Source organism: Podarcis melisellensis, assembly GCF_964234715.1.
Source record: "Podarcis melisellensis genome assembly, chromosome: 6".
In the NCBI taxonomy this organism is placed as follows: Eukaryota; Metazoa; Chordata; class Lepidosauria; order Squamata; family Lacertidae; genus Podarcis; species Podarcis melisellensis.
Window position 1 is genome coordinate 42,268,669 of NC_138538.1, and position 11,196 is coordinate 42,279,864.

At 44.4% G+C, this 11,196-nt stretch overlaps 1 protein-coding gene across 1 annotated transcript in view; it reads right to left on the reverse strand.

The window, feature by feature from the left end:
• PRELP (proline and arginine rich end leucine rich repeat protein) overlaps positions 1 to 10,953 on the reverse strand; it is a 30,348-nt gene extending 19,395 nt beyond the window's left edge. Inside the window, exon 1 of the mRNA XM_081914729.1 lies at positions 10,742 to 10,953. The gene's annotated coding sequence lies outside the window, so the exon portion shown is untranslated. The remainder of the gene's footprint in view (positions 1 to 10,741) is intronic.
• Between the last annotated feature and the right edge of the window lie 243 nt (positions 10,954 to 11,196).

The window sequence follows — 11,196 nt, forward strand, 5'->3', positions numbered from 1 at the left end:
AGCGCTGTATGGCTGTCAAGTTCCCAATTGGTCTGCGGTGAGGAAATGTCAACAGTGTTACGCTAACAAGAAAACACTGAGGACCAACAGTAGACAGAGTCAGAAGTCAAAAAGATCGGTCTGAAAATATTTTGGGAAATGGTGAGATCTGCCAGTAAGCAGGCCTGCATACGCTTTTTCCAGTGATCGCAGCTGCTTTCCTAGGAACCTCTCTTGCATACATATGATGGCCTGGCAGTGTCTTCATTTGGAGAATGGACATGTCTCCTACTTTACACATGTCCTCTATTTGAAGGGCTGTCAATCCTCTGTTTGGAAGGATCTTCTCTTTGCTGTCCAGTTCAATGATAAACAGATGTAGGAAGGGAGCGCAAAGACATCTATTTCTAAATTTGCATCTACAAAATATAAATCAGCAAATTGAAAGTTTATGCAATTCTGTGTCCTCTTTTGCCTTCTTTCTCGGAGATGCATTTCTAATTTTTTTGGTGGTGCATAAGTGGCCACCCTATTTGCATCATCAAATAATACTGCCACCTGACACCCCCTCTTCAAATCCACACAACACCACAAGGTCTGTCTGAGGCTGAGGAAGATACTTGGGCAAAGGGAAGGAACATGCACTACAGGGCTGTTGGCATACCGGATTAGTGGGAAGCTTGGCCACCTCTGACATATTTTGGCTGAGCTGTATCAAAACATTCCTGGGCATCTAAGTTACAGATGCTTTCCATAAAGAGATTCTGTGCCTCCTCCCCTCCCCCTGTATTTGCTGCCATCTGTCTCATCTTAACCCTAGAATTCTTTGGTCCCTGCTTTTTCCCATCATCATAATGGGGTTGGGGCTTGGAATCATTAGCTCCAACACAAAACGGTGGACTCAGCAGGGACATAGCATATGAATTATGGGAAGAAAGTGAATGTCTCAGAAAACTATTTCAGCAAAATGATCTTTTCTGTAAGTCTAGTTCCCTCTAGTAAGAACACAGCCTTTTCACTCTAACGCCCCTCCTTTTGCTCCTCTGGATTTTATCCCAAAAGTTTCTTTTTTGTGATACAAGAACTAATGTAAGCTTCTTGTAAGGAGAACTAAAAATGAATTCAGATCCGGAGGCACTGGAGGCGAACAAACCTCCATGCATGCAAAATGTGAACACTGCATTTCAGGAGCTTCCTATAAAGTCATAAAAGAAGTGCCAATCTGCTTTGAATTAACATAGAACTTTTTAGTTTCTGATGATGCAATCTGTAAGTGTGTCATTTATTTCTATATTTATGTGAGCTGGGCTTTCAACAATATAATACACATTTATTTACTAGCTCAACCCTGAAATAACATTTGTGAGCTGAGCTCACAAATTACCGGTATAAAGGACAGATGGTGAAATTAAGAATGAGCTGGCCGCAAATAAACAAACTAAGTACACTACAAAGCAAATTTTAAGCAAAATCCAGCGAAAATCATACTTAAATCCCACTGTTTAAGTCAGAGATAGCCTGGGCTGAATCCATCCCCCAAGGCAACTTTATTTGGCCTTGTTGATTGTACTGTGCATGTTATGGAGGTACAACTTTGAGCCTTAAAAAAGAGAATGTCTCACACCGAATGTAACCAACCTGTAGGAAGGACTCTATGATTTGAAAACAGAGATGTTGTATGCACTTTTGTTGTCCAAGAAAATATTTTAATAAAAGCATAAAAAAGAATGATGTAAGAAGCAGGTATTCTACCTTTAATATTTTTTTTAGTTTTGTAGGTAACATGTATGTGATTGAACCTGAGGTCTGTTTGTGCAGCAACATACCTTTCCAGTCCCCTGTCTGGAAAACAGTGACCCTCAGTACACATAGAAGGGGGCAATCTGTGGCCTAACTGTATGGGATATAATTTTAATTGAAAGTTATATGGCTAGCTTGATGTATTTGTCTGCTATGAAAAGTAAAGGCTAAAGGGACCCCAGAAGATTAGGTCCAGTCGCGACTGACTCTGGGGTTGCGGCGCTCATCTTGCTTTATTGGCCAAGGGAGCCGGCGTACAGCTTCCGGGTCATGTGGCCAGCATGCCTAAGCCACTTCTGGTGAACCAGAGCAGCACACGGAAACGCCGTTTACCTTTCCACTGGAGCGGTACCTATTTATCTACTTGCACTTTGACGTGCTTTTGAACTGCTAGGTGGGCAGGAGCAGGGACCGAGCAATGGGAGCTCACCCCGTTGCGGGGATTCGAACCGCCAACCTTCTGATCAGCAAGTCCTAGGCTCTGTGGCTTAACCCACAGCGCCACCCACATCCCGTTATGAAAAGTAGCTAACTTCTAAAGTTTCTCAGAAGATGCTGATGTTACCTGGACATGTCTGATGTGTTCAAATTCTAAAAGTGGCCTAAAAATTCAAATAGGTTCTTAAATCATTTTAGTTAGATTCTGCACTCAGTGTCACCCTAAGTCCCCATTTTTAAAAACATGCAAGGAGAAGCCAGCTGTGCAGGGAAAATGTGAACAACCCTTTGTCCTATTTTGTGTGTGTCTTGAGAGAGTCAGGACGTGACCCCAGCGTGTCCTCCAACCAATGTATGTGGGTCACTGTGAAAATCAAAGGTACAAACTCTCCTTCTTGCGGCAGTTTTCGACAAGTTCTTAGATCATAGGGAGGAATATGTAGTGAGGCACTTAATGAAATCCATAAGATTCCCTCCCTGACTTCCCAAAAATTAATTAATTATTGGCTTCCACATAGATTTCTAAAAGCAATCGCCTAGGGGGCTGTAGCAAATCTGCCCTGCCTTTGACCCAAGTCCCAGTCCCAACCTCTGTGTTAGTGGAGACAGAACTTTTCTCTCCAATTAACTGGAATATATTTTTCTATGGTTGAGTGGACATAGGTGTGCTATAGGGCAATGCAGGGGCTACCAACATGTTGCCAACTCCCACCAACCTAAGGCAGCATGGCCTGTGGTCAGGGATGAGGGAACCATGTTGGCTAATGAGTAACAGCTAGAAAGACAGGGCTTGCAAGAAGCAGTTGTTCAAATTCTTTTTCTCTTGAACCAAGCAGGTAAGACATGCAAGGGGCAAAACTCCAGAGCTGATCCATTTGGCAGACTCCAGAATATCTGACTGAAAATGTTTTATTTTAGGTAAGATACCAGATGTGAATTGAAATGAGCAACATTGATTGAGGCAAAAATGCACAACACAAGCGATGGCCAAAGAATAATCTCTCTTGCCATACATCTGGCAATCTGGCAGATGAATTCACCATGTTAGATGTGAGGTAGGGTTGTCATATTTCAAAAAGAAAAAATCCTGAGACCTGCAATTTCAAGCTTTTGGAGCTGTTTCTGCTGCTTTTTCCCATCGTGTTGCCATGCACCCAGTTTTTCCTGACATTTTGCCAGTTCGGCAAAATTCCCTCCTGACACCATTTTTACACCCAAAACCCAGGACATGTCAGAAATTTTCCTGACGTTTGGCAAGCCTAGTGTGAGGAAAAGCTCCTTGGAAGTCCAAAAGACTGACAGTTTGTAGGCAGAGATACTCTCCTTTTGAACTGTGTGTATACATTGCAGAAGGGCTAAGAGAGATGAGTGAACTTACCACAACAGAGGAGGCAGAGACTGGGCTTTCCCCTCCAGCCAATGGGTGTAGCTATTTCCCAAGGTTTGGCCTATAGAAACTGTCTCATAGGTGTGGTGTAGGATGAAGAACACTAACATGTTTTGCATGTCAGCTTTTAACACTGGGGTTTGAGCAACTGACAGATTCTCAAACATCATAAGAGCAGATAGTGAGAAGGTGAATTGGCAGAAATGCCTTTCTTTCTTGCCAAGTCTAGACACTCAAGCAGATTTGCTGAGGCAAGTGAATTTGGGACACTTGCAACGTGCCAGGGAAGCTGTTGTTTGATTACTCCAAAAACAATTCAATATGGAGTGATCAATATTTAAAAGCAAGGGCTTTCACAGGACCATCACAAAAGACAAGGAGGCTGTTGTTGTCTACCAGGCTCTGTCCTGCCTTCCTTATAATTCAAGTACGGTTGCTGCTTTTGACTTTCCAGGGGCATTCTTGCGTCATAATAGAATATGATGCCCCTTTATGTGTACACCTTTGCCTGTGAGGAGTGAGCAAAAACCTCCTGCTGCATTGTCTTCGATTTAATGGAGGCTGTGAATAGACAAAGGGCTAATCCACACTTTGCTTTGCTTTGCTTTGTTCTGATTTAGCGCAGAAGAGTGGGTTTTCCCTGGGAAGCCACAGGGCAAAAGCCAAACCACTCGGACTGGAAAACTGCTTGAACCCATGCTTTCTAGACACAGGGCAAGCAGAAGTGTGGACCTAAATCCTTAAAGCACATTCCAAGCACATTCCCCCCCCCTTAAAGAATTCTGCATAGTTTACCCCTCACAGAGTTACAAATACCAGCAACGCTTAACAAAATACAGTGCCCATAATTCCCTGAGAGGGAAAATGTGCTTGGAATGTCCTTTAAATGTATGGTGCTTACGCAGCCTGAGGCCTACCTACTCCAAAGGCATTTTGCTGTCTGAGGCAAAGGATAGGATGGCACACGTGCACCCCACATAAAGAAGCCAACCAGACTGGCAGCTGAATCTTGACTTCAGCACTGGCGACAGGACAGCGTCCTCCGCTACACCTGAGAGCAGCCAGCCATGTGACACACACACTTCTGTCCTCCAACACTGTCTTGCCACTTGCTGCCCACTCAAATATACGCTGCCGTGAAGCAGCAGTGGTGGGCCAGCATGTGTCACCTGAACAGAGCTATGCATCTGCACACACAATAGCTGCAAGAATATGAGCTGTGCACGCTGACTCAGTCAAGGGCCTTTCCCAATTGTGTCTGTGCTACATCAGAAGAAGGTGAGAGACAGCCAAAGCCGGCATCCAATAATGTAAATGAGCCTAGCTGGCAGAAAAGTGGCTGTGGAACAGGCTCCATGGTAAAAGACATGGGGCAGGTCAACACAAACACATAAAACTGCTTCACTTCTCCTTATCCAAAAAATGGAATATTTTGGTGCCAGAGCATCAGCTATAAGTAATTACTTGCCACAGGTAAGAGCCACGAGTTAGAAATGTAGAGTTGGAAGGGCCATCTTGTCCAACCCCCTGCAATGCAGGAAGCTCAGCTGAAGCATCCATGGCAGATGACCATCCAACCTCTGCTTAAAAACCTCCAAGGAAGGAGGGTCCATAACCTCCCAAAGGAGTATGTTCTACTGTCAAACAGCTCTTAATGAAAGAAAGTTTTTCCTGATGTTTACTCCTCTCTTGTAACTTGAAGCCATTGGTCTGGGTGCTGCCCTCCAGAGCAGGAGAAAACAAGCTTGCTCCATCTTCCATGTGATAGCCCTTTAGATATTTGAAGTTGGCTATCATACCTCCTATAACTCGCCTCTTTTCCAGGCTAAGCATACCCAACTCCCTCAACCATTCCTCATAGGGCTTGGTTTCCAGACTCTTGGCCATTCTCCATTCTCCACACATTCCAACTTGTCCATATACTTCTTAAACTGTGGTACTCAGAACTGGACATAGTACTCCAGGTGTGGTCTGACCAAGGCAGAATAGAGCAGTACTATGACTTCCCTTGAACGGGACACTTTAAACAGTCATGGCTTCTTCCCCCAAATAATCCTGGGGATTGCAGTTTGTTAATGATGCTTAGAGTCATTAGGAGGCCCCTATTCCCCACCACCACACATGCTACATTTTTGAGTGGTTTATCAGTCAATCCATTTCCCCAGAGGACTCTGGGAATTGTAGCTCTGTGAGGGGAATAGAGATTTCCTAACACCTCTCAGCAGCCATTAGAAGCTGCACTTTTCAGAATTCTTTGGAGAAAACCATGACTGTTTAAAGTGGTCTGATACTGATTTAAGTGTTTAATGCAGAAGGGACTAGCGAGTCAGACCATTATTTCTCAGTACTGTCTACTCTGAGAGTTTCACACTCAGTCCTTCCTAGTCCTATCTGGAGATACCAGGGATTCAACATGGGACTTTGAATGGGGTGCACCACTGAGCTACTGCCCCTCTGAGCCTCAGCATCTACCCACCCCCTAAATTGCAACCCCCAACCCCACTTTATATATACAGTTGTACCTTGGTTGGCGAACACCTTGCAATTTGAACATTTTGGCTCCCAAATGCCACACACCTGGAAGTGAGTGTTCCGGTCTGCAAACGTTCTTTGGAACTCGAATGTCCATCGCGGCTTCTGTGGGTTCCGATTGGCTGCAGGAGCTTCCTGCAGCCAATTGGAAGCTGCGCCTTGGTTTCTGAATGTTTTGGAAGTTGAACAGACTTCCAGAACGGATTCCGTTCGACTTCCGAGGTAACACTGTAACTGGAAAAGATCCAGACAGAAGCACATAGATCTGTTGCTGTCATATGTACTTTGGTCCTTAGAAGTCAGAGTGCAGTCAGGAACTGGAGCTCTTCATTCAGACAGCATGGATTCTGAACTTTTGCCATAACATTCAGGCCTTGACTCTCTGTTCATACCTCTTTCTCTTTCCAGTGTTTATATGAGTCATTGTCCTTCTTTTCCAGTCCATGACAAAAACATTCAAACTCTGTATGAAAAAAATTAAACCCAAGCACAAACCAAGCATGCTGTAAAGCCTAAGTAAAGCATGAAGATTCACATATGCTTGTCGAATGTGTATAATCAATTTCCATTCCATTGAGACAACTGTGGATATTTTGGGTAGCTTTCCTACCCCTCTCCCTATCAGAATGAGATGTTGGTTCTCTCTGCCTCTCGGAAGCTGCATTGAAGTCCAAGCTGGCTGTACCTGAACTTAAAACAGAAGCAAGAAACTTTACCCTCAGTAAAATAGTCTTTTCTTCTGCTGTCTCCAAAAGACATTGAAGACCAGAGAGGTGAAGCTGCAGACCATCTCTCTCCACAGACTCTGGAATGACTGAAAAGCCAGGCAAGAGAGTGTTTGCATTGGGCTGGAGCCATCATACCATTAACCATTCCAAATTATTTGTGGGCTGGTTAAAGGAGGGAGCCTCGACCACCACAGCCATTTGTCTGCAGGGAAGGCTTTCTGCGAGTGCATGCAGATGGGGTGTGCCTCATACAGAAAGCATCTGGAATCAACTGGCTGGATAATTCCTGTGATATTGCAACACAGAAAAAGAAAAACCCCATTGCTAAATGCCTGCACTCTTTTACATCCCTTAGGGCTCATTTTATGTTTCCATCTGCCCGAGTCCACATTTCAAAAGCAGCACAATAAAATGCAAACATCATGCATTTATTTGGTGTATATACAATTCCCAGACGGAGTGCAAAAATACAGTGAAATGCCTCTCCTTTGTCTTTCCCCCATTCAACTTCACAGCATAAAATGAGAAAAAATTCAAGCAAGCAGCACAGGCTGGGCCTCCCAGTCTTTGCAACAGGCCTGCCCAGAGGAGATGTCTTGGGATGGGAATTTCCTGCTCACATGGGCTGGCACTGCAGCACACACAACTTGGGAGTGCAGGGAGTCTCTTGAAAAAACACAGGTCCCTTTGGCCCAGATAATATTCTCAGCAACTCATTGCTGAATACAGACTCCACAGATCCTGCCCTAGTCTTCACCAACTTCTTGGCTGAAGCAGCTTGGATAGAAACATCAGAAACAGCTTCATACCAAGTCTGATCTTTAGTCCATCAAGCTCAGTATCTACACCAAGGGTAGTCATTATTGGACTACAGCTCCCATCGTTCCTAACCACTGACCATGCTGGTTGGGGCTGATGGGAGTTGGAGTTCAACAACATCCAGAGGGCATTATGTTGACCTGAGACACACTGACTGGCAGTGGCTCTCCAGGGATCTCTCCCAGCCCTACTGGGATGCTGGGAACTGAACCTACGACCTTCTGCATACAAAGCAGATCCTCTTAACACAGCTACATGCACCTGCATTCCAGGGGGTTAGACTAGATGATCCTCAGGGTCCCTTCCAACTCTACAGTGATCCTCCATATATTCATTTCAGGCACTGGTAGTGTTGGAACTGGTTGCCCAGCCCCCTAAATAACAGCTGCCTGATGTAGCTGGGATGAGATCTGGAACATGGGCATCCCAGATCACAGTTCACACCCTTAACCAGTATGGTTGGTAACACTAGCTACTGGCGACACTTTTGCCTTCCCTGTATTGTGCCTTCGTGCTTGCCGTTGATGTTTGCAACCTCAGATCTCCCTGGAACCTCCAGTTCTTTCCAGTTGCTCTTTGCCAGTCACAAGGAACAGGGAAGGCTTTCCAAAGAGCTAACAAAAGTGCAGTCCAAATCCTGCACTTCTGATTTGCTTGCATTGATGGTAATTCAGCCCGGCTGCTTGAAAGCTCCCTGCTCCCCCAGAGGCGAAGTGCCTGTTCAATTCCAAGCCCCTTTCCTGATTGCTTAAGTTCTGCTCCTATATCAGCCTCATCTACCCCCCCCCCCCTTTTTCATAGTGGAGGAGAAGGCTCCCAACCTCCTCTTCTGAACATCTAATCTCTGGTAAAAATCACATGAGATGGATTCTGTTCCAAGAGGGAAAGACTGTGTGTGTGTGTGTGTGTGTGTGTGTGTGTGCATGTGTGCGCAGTACACATCCTGCATGAAAATAGCCCTTCCCCCAGCAGGCACATGACTTCCTAAACCCACCAGGAATGGAGGTGCTACTGGCTAAGAAAGGGGCATTGCAAAGAGTGCCCCCAAAGCCTGCTTTAGTGGGCTTTTTTTCCATGGGTAAATGCTGGATAAATGTGGACTGGCTGCTGAAGTTCCTAAGGAAATCTCTGAGGCTCAGCAAGATGGATTGCATACACAAAATGCATACACACCGCACATTTAAAGCACCCCTGGCTCATACACACAAAGAATCCTGGAAACTGTAGTTTGTTGAGGGTGCTGGGAATTGCAGTGCTCTGAAGGGTAAACTACAGTTCTGAATATTCTTTACATGTAGGGGGTATGTGCTTTAAATGTGTGGGGTGTATGCAGCCCATGTCCCAGTTACCTGCAAACCTATTTATTCAAAGAATGGTTCTAACTTATATATTCAATAAGCCAGGAGTAGTTATTCTCTCTCTCCTGATTCCCACATTTCCATGAGAACAGATAGTTAGGAATTTGTCTCAAAATCTGTGGAAGCATAAGCAACTGAAATGGGCTGCCAGATAGATTTCTTTGACCGAAAGACAAGAACTAATCATCTAAAAAAACAACAACAACCATGTATCTGTGTTTGGGAACCAGGGGTGTGTGTTGCTTCCTAGGAAAACCTTAATGCAGTGTGTGTGTGTGTGTGTGTGTGTGTGTGTGTGTGTGTGTGTATATATATATATATGAAACTGAATAATCTTAACACTCATGCTACAATCCTATATCCATTTACTTGGGAGAAAGCTCCATTTAACTTAGTGGGACTTACTTGTGAGTAGTCAAATATAGGATGGTGCTACAAGTAACCTTATTAGAGATTACATACACCCACTTGGAAGAAAAACCTATTGAAATCAATGGGACATTGTTCCAAGTAAATGCGGTTTGTAAATACTGGTGTGTACCAGAGCAAACCTATGCATGCTTCCTCAGAAGAAGACCCACTCTGCCCAAAGGGGCTTACTCTCTCATAAGTGCATATATAGGACTAAAGCCTTATGGCACAATCCTATATATGCCTACTCAGCATAAATCCCATTGAGTTCAATGGGACTTACTCCTAAATCAGTGTCTATGGGATTGCAGTTAGTGTCTCTTAAATCACACCACTCATTTCAAAGTGTTCTCCTCTTTAGGTATCAAAACTTTTATGGAATTGAACTAGGGACCAAGTAATAGACTCAAAGAATTCTAGAGTTGGAAGGGACCCTGAAGGTCATCTAGTCCAACCCCCTTGAAATGCAGGAATTGTGCCCACAGTTGTTCCTGAGTGGGCTCAAACCACCAACCTTCTGGTTAACAGCCAGATGCACTGACCCATTGTGCCACAGGAGTCTCTGAGTGTGGGAAAATGAGTCTGTCTTCCGAAATTCACCTCTTTGTGACAAAACAGAAAGCAGCCCTAAATTCTCAGAAGTGCAAAGAATTTGTATTCATTCCCTCAAGGAAAAAATAAACATCGTACGATTTTCTCAGCTACCAGAGTGCGAAGAGGAATTGAATCTGCTTTATTAAACTAATTAGGGGCTCTTAACTCCTTTCTATCCAAAACCGTTTACAAATTGCACACGGGGTGCAAGCAGAATTAACAGAAGCAACTTAGAAGGAAAAAAACGAAACCACAACCTAATATTCCTCTCTGAAAATAAAACTCACCTCCTATCTCCCCATACCTTACAAAATTCTGATTATGAATCAAGCTTACAGATAGTGAGACTTCTGAAACACTCAGCTTGCTTTGGCAAAGGCTATAAACATACCAGATGTATGTAGATGTGTGCAGCATATGAGAAAAAAAGGGGGTTCCCCAAGTTTTGCTGCCATGGAAACAGTCTCAGAATTTTTAACCACCTCTTTATTTCACTTTTCCTTTGTTTGTTTGACAGAACTTTTGCATGACCAACCGAAACAAAAAGCAGCCTTTGAAGACCCAGACAGAAAATACCTGTTGATCCATAAGACAGGGGAAAGTGCCACCTAACTAAGAGGTTAAGAAAGAAGTCCCTCCTTTCTCTTGTTTAGGGTAGGCCATCCCCAGATAGAGGACACCTGCCCAGGGCTTACCTGTTTCCACCTGACCTTCCTCCTGCCTGTGTGTGTTTTAACTTCCAGGACTCTTCCTCCCCCTCTTCCTCTCCCTCCTCACTGCAGTCCGGTTCGGATGCAAATGACCCTCCTGCAAGCCGTGTGTGTTTTCTCCGGTTCCGTTCCTCAGAGATTCTCTCGGAGAGGGGTGGGTGGGAGCGAGGGGCGGAGGAGAAAGTCACAACAATAACGTCTTTCTCTGGCAGCCAAACTCCTGGCATCTAATCCACACGCATGTCCTTCTGCCTGGCTTGCTGAAAGGTTCATGTGTAATAACATTTCCTTCTGCTGGGGCAAGAAAACTCCCCGCGAGTGTTGTTCAACAAATCACATTAAAGAAAGAAAAGAAAAGAAAAAATGCGGAGCTTTCACTCTCTCTCTCTAAGCATGTTGTCCTCTGCTAACTTTATAGTAAATCTGTGTGTCTAGGTTTG